The sequence below is a fragment of the Odocoileus virginianus genome, chromosome 17, assembly GCF_023699985.2.
Source record: "Odocoileus virginianus isolate 20LAN1187 ecotype Illinois chromosome 17, Ovbor_1.2, whole genome shotgun sequence".
NCBI classification, from domain to species: domain Eukaryota; kingdom Metazoa; phylum Chordata; class Mammalia; order Artiodactyla; family Cervidae; genus Odocoileus; species Odocoileus virginianus.
In genome coordinates this window covers 24,221,869-24,227,900 of record NC_069690.1, presented here as the reverse complement: position 1 = coordinate 24,227,900, position 6,032 = coordinate 24,221,869, and positions in this window count along the sequence as shown.

The window sequence follows — 6,032 nt, the reverse complement described above, 5'->3', positions numbered from 1 at the left end:
TCGGTCTCTGCTTCTGCTCCTGCTACCAAGCAATGAGTCCCTTTGCATCTTGACCTTAAACTTCTCAGAGAAAAGATATGATTGATCTGGACAGTCACTGCTTTTTTTTAAGATTTGTTTATTTATTTTTGGCTGTGCTGGGTCTTTGTCTTTGTTGCTGCGTGCAGGCTTTCTCCAGCTGTGAGAGCGGGGGCTACTCTCTAGTTGTAGTGCTCGGGTTTCTCATTGTGGTGGCTTCTCCTGTTATGGAGCACAGACTCTACATGCACAGACTTCAGTAGTTGTGATGATGGGCTCAGAAGTTGCAGTTCTCAGGCTCTAGAGTGCTGGCTCAGTAGCTGTGGCACCCAAGCTAGTTGCCATGTGCCACCTGGCATCTCCCTGGACCAGCGATTGACCCTCTCTGCAGTGGCAAGCAGATTCTTAACCACCAGACCACCTGGGAAGCCCCAGACAGCCTCTATTATTCCTGTTGCTAGAATGCCTCAGTGGCCATAACCAATCCACAGGCTGACCACTCTGGTCCAACCACACAGTCCACACACGGAAGCCCTTGATGTGGACCATGGTTGATGGCAGCAACCCTGAGACCCATGATGTCTCCCAAAGGACGGTCCCAGATATAAAGGCTTGGGGCCTGTGGGAGTGTCTGCATGCTTGTCAATAAGACCAACACTCTTTATATGAATCTCCCAACTAGAAAGAAAAACACCCCTGCCTCCCATTGGATCCGCATTCCCTAGAGAAAGCAACTGGTCTACCAGCCTAGGCATCGATCTCCATGGGGAGGGATGAGAGGATGAGAGGGAAGATTTGGGGTCAGAAATACCAGAGGAATCATGCCAGGAAGGATATTATACTGCTTCTGAAAATATACACGCATGGGGTGGTTCCCTGGTTCATAACGGTGCCCGCTTCTCTGGGAATTACCCCAGTACATGGTAGTGGGGTCCCCTTGAGCAGAGATGGTCGACTGATGGAGAGCTGGGCACCTGACCCAAGCTGAGCTAATCAAATTCACTCTCCCCTCCTGAGAATTTGAAACTGAAAAGAAATCCTGTAACCAACACAGACCTGGCCATGGACTAAGCTTTGATCTGGTCAGAGATTGCTCTGCATGAAAATCTAAGCAGACACCACTGGTCAGAATCTCCTAAAAAAGACCTGATGGGGACTTCCCTGGTGGCCCCGTCATTAAGAATCCACCATGTAATGTCGAGGACTTGGGTTCAATCCCCCGTCGGGGAACGAAGGTCCGACATGCTTTGGGGCAACTAAGCCTGCACACCGAAACTAGTGAGCCCGTGAGCCATGACTAGAGAATCCATGCACAGCAACGAATGATCCCACATGACGCAGCCAAGATCCCATGTGCCACAGCTAAGACCCAGCGCAGCCACATAAATATTCCTGCTTAAGACTCATCTGTGGCTTCCCATAACCCCCCAGATAAAGCCCAACCACCTGACATGGTGTTCCAGGCCCTACCTCATCTCGCCTCAGACCGATTCCAGCTCCCCCCATTGCACCAGGCTTCACCAATGAAGAAAGAGAATTTCTTTCTCGTGGAGATGATTTCTCCCAAGTTCTCTTGGGCCTCCATTTAAACCCTTCTGTGGGGGAAATGATAGCTTTATTTCTTCAGAGTCTGTCACTTCATACAGTGGAGGGGGGGGTTATAATTACATATTGCAAGTTGAAGCTGTTATTAATCAAAGCATCCCTGAAAATATTTTTAAAAAAAAGTGTAATGTGACATCTCAGCGCTCCTCTCCCCCTGGCCCCAGTGCTCATCCAAAAGGAAGCTGACCTTTTCCGCCGCCGAATTATAAATGTCAGAATTGCATGGCGCCATCCCTCAATTACTGTCACCTTGAAAGGGAAGAACGCTGGAGGCCTCACACTTAAGTATTTTCAATCACAGATATATTTCAAACACTCAGTCTCCTTAAGAGAGGAGTGCTGGGTTCTGAAAAGCTGGTGTAGCTCCCACTGTGGTTTCCACGCCATGTGTGGTGACCCAGAAAGTCAGCAACTTAAAAGATAATTTGGGGATTGATCAAAACTGCATATCTGATCTCCTCCTGTTCCAACAAACTAAAGATTTAATTTTTCCTCAAATGCTATTTCCAGAAGGACAAAGATGCCTTCGTTGCCTGTCTCCTAAATACAGATAATTGTAGTTTGCTTTTCCTTTCATTTAAATTGTGTTTTTATTCTGCAGCTTTAAATAAGAAATTGAAAAAAAAAAAAAAAACCTCTTTCTGATCATGTATCTTTTCTTCATTCAAGGTCTCCATCCAATCAGAAGATGAAAAGGGCTGAGTTCAATAAGACTCAATAAGTAGAGAAATAAGTCCAATAAGTAGAGAAAAGCGATTCCATGTTCTAGGCTGATGTGATGCTATGGTATTTACAGTACAAAATGTTGAATTAGCATCTTTACATGTTATGATATAATTTTTTCCTCTGTTTCCTGTAACCTGTATTTACAGTGGGGAATTTTTTCCTTCTGCACTAAATTAACAAGGTGTATTATTGAATTTTAGTTGTTACAAAACATGGGCAATCAATATCATTCTCTCTCTTTTTTTTCACTGAACACCCTGGGTCTGATTCAAGGAGAGAAGTCTGGCCCCATCACAAATATGAGAGTTACGAATTCAGTGTGCTTTGCCAGGGAGCTTTGCTTCACTGAGTCTGTTCTCTGCAGACATCCTGTCTGCTTCCAGGTTCAGTGGCGCCTTGTGGTCATTAGGGTGGTCAGAGCCAAGGGCAGCCTGTCCCACGAGCCTCACCAGCTGGTGGCTGGCCCATATACTGGCCCATTACACTTGAACACGTGGCAGAACTTGTCCCCTCCTTGGGAACCCAGTGTCTCTGATTTTTCACCCCCATGCCAGAAAGTGGGGCACAGGTGTAGCTGGATGGGAGGATGTTTTTTAGGTGAAGCAGTCACTGATCCTAAACCAGCATTTCAAAGGTAGTATGCTGATGCACCAATTGTCCAGAGTGCAATGAAAAGCAAACTTGACAGGAAATAAGACTGTGACGTGGGCAGAAGGTAGGGTGACCTACCGTCCTGGTTTACCTAGGACTGGGGAATTTCTCAGGATTAAAACCAGGACACTCCCAGGTGGACCAGGATGGTCAGTCACCTCAGAAGATGATAGTCTTTCTATGCACCTCTCTTTAGTCCCACTCACCTAGATGTTAGACCCTGGCCAAGCCTTTGAGTGGGGAGGCCAGGAGAATGCCCAGGACCTATTGTGGGCACATCAGCGACACCCCTGGGAAGACAGATTTTGATGGGACACCCACAGTGCCCCAAGAGGGGGTTTAGGACAGGATCACTAGGCACATTGTGCCTATAGAGGTTTCACCAGAGCCTGCTCCAAAACTCAGCGGGGAGCCAAGCCTGGGTCAGGCTCAGAGACCAGCAAAGTCAGAATTTGGAAGGCAGGGCTGGTTCTTGTGTCTGTTTTGGGGCTTGGCCCCAACTTATGGCCTTGACTATAACTGGAGGTTACTTTTATCCTCGCCCAACTCTGTGTGACTCTGGATCCCCCAGTCTCTCTCTGATTATTTCACTATTTCACTCTTGTGCTCAAAATCCCTCCAGCAGCTCCCTGTCTCTCTCTTTAAAAAAAAAAAATTATTTATTTGGCTGCACTGGGTCTTAGTTGCAGCATGCAGTATCTTTAGTTGTGGCATGTGAACTCTTAGTTGCGACATGTGGGATCTAGTCTCCTGACCAGGGATCAAACCTGGGCCCCTGCATTGGGAACGTGGAGTTCGATCCACTGGGCCACCAGGGATGTCCCTCCCCATCTCCCTTAGAACAGAAGCCAAGGTTATCATGGTACCCGTAGGGCCCAAGTGCCTCTCCAGCCTCATCCTCCTCACTCCCTCTGTTGCTGACCAACTGGCCCCCTGGTTTCTTGAGCATGCCACACACCTAAGGACCTCTGCAGGTGCTATGCCCCCTGCATGAAATGGTCTCCCAGGTTCCCCCACAACCAGTTCCCTCACCAGCTCAGGCCTTCCTTATTTTAAATCACTTGTGCCTCCCACACACCCCAGTATTCCCCATCCCATCCCCTGCTTTGTTTGTCTTTAAGGCATTCATCACCTTCATCATCTAATACTAGATACTGTTTTTCTCCTTCCACTCAACTGCAAACTTGGCTGGGGCAGAGATGACTTCAGACTTTTTGGTTTTCATGTTTAACTCATTTCTATTTTATTTTTCTGACATTTCAGTATGGAAATTTTCAGACAAGGAAAGTTGAAAAAAATTGCACAATAAGCTCTCATATACCCACCACCCAGATTTACAGCCGTTAACATTTTGCAACATTTGCCTTAGCAAATGTCTAACCATCACTCTATCTTTCTCTATCCAGCCATCATGCCATCTTATTTTTTGTTTCACTTCAAAGTAAATTGCAGACATTAGTACCCTTCACCCCTAAACATTCAGAATGCATATCAACAACCAGAATTCAGTATTTGTGTGCAATCCTTTTGTATTTTTGGTGGCAAAGTTTACAGAAAGTGACAGCATAAATTTCAAGGGTATCATTCAACAAGTTTTTATAAACACATATACCTCTATAACCCAAACGTTTACCAAGATACAGCATATTACCTCCCCCCAGAAAGTTCTCTCATGACCCCCTTTTTTTTTTTGTCGATCTCCAGAGAGCAGGGGGTTTTGATCAGTTCTGTTCACTTGCTGTGTGTCCCTGGCCCTTTGAAAGTGCTCTGGCACATAACAGGTTCTCAATAAATATTCACAGGAAGAATAAATGAATGCAGGGGTGAGAGTCATAGGAACTGAGCTTTTGTTCCCTAAAACCAGACAGGGAAAGAAAAGTTGGTTTCACATGAGTTTAAAGGAAAGTCCTGAGAAACTACCCAGCTCTGACTATAGAAGACAGATGAGATTGCATCTCTGGATGGCTCTGCAGAAACCTCCCCCTCCCCACCTGCCCCTGTGTGCCTGGGCAACAGTTCAGCTTCCCAACCAGCCAAGTTCACAGAATCCATAAGTGCTGGAGTGCATGTGACACACCCAGCATGGTGTAAAGACGAGAAGGCATCTTGGGAGGGGGTTTACCACCATCTCCAACGACCATCAGCCCTACCATCCACCTAAAAGATAAACCACCATCATTCTCATATTTTTGAGATGGATAGATGATATTTTCTCAGTCTTACACAAAGCATGAATTAAAAACACTTGGAAAATTATTTTTAATGATCTCGATTATATACTAATTATTTTAAGCATGTCTGTTCTGCAAAGAGAGCTGTAAGATCAGTTCCAGCACGACCTTCCTACCAGAGAGGCAGAAGGCACCACCAACAGCAGTGGGCAGGATGTGGTTAAACAGCAAACATTATTCCTCTACACACACACACACACACACACACGCACATTGCTCCCCTAGAAGAGTGAATTCACTGTGCTAAACAGGAGGAAAACGTGTCACACATCTGTAGATTCAAAGAGAAACTGGAGCAGGACAAAGTCTCTTCGATCACAGCTAAAATCCAGGTCAGACAAACGCAGACCCAGAACAGAATCGAAGAATGTACGGGCAGAGTCAGCGCAGACCACTAAGGACCAGGAAAGTGAAGTTAAGTGGTCCACGGGGTAAAATGGGCAGCAGGGGCTTTGCAAAGGGGAGGGCTTGAGAGCCAGAAGGACACCCCTTGGCTGCCCTGATGAAAGCAGAGATGCTGAACAATGGAAACATAGTCGATGCCAACTGTGCCTGGAGCCTGAACTTGAAGCCATCACCGACATACTAAGACTTTCAATTCAGTTCAATTCAGCAAACATTGATGGGGCATCTACTCCATGCCAGGTGCTGGGGGCATCCCACCAAGATACAGATGACTGTCTCCAGCCTCCAGCAGCTCCTAGTGGAGGCCACAAGGCAACGGTGCAGTGTGGCTGGGCTCGGATGCTCACAGTACACAGGGGTGCCTGCTGCCTTCCCAGAGAAGCCTGGAGTGGGGCA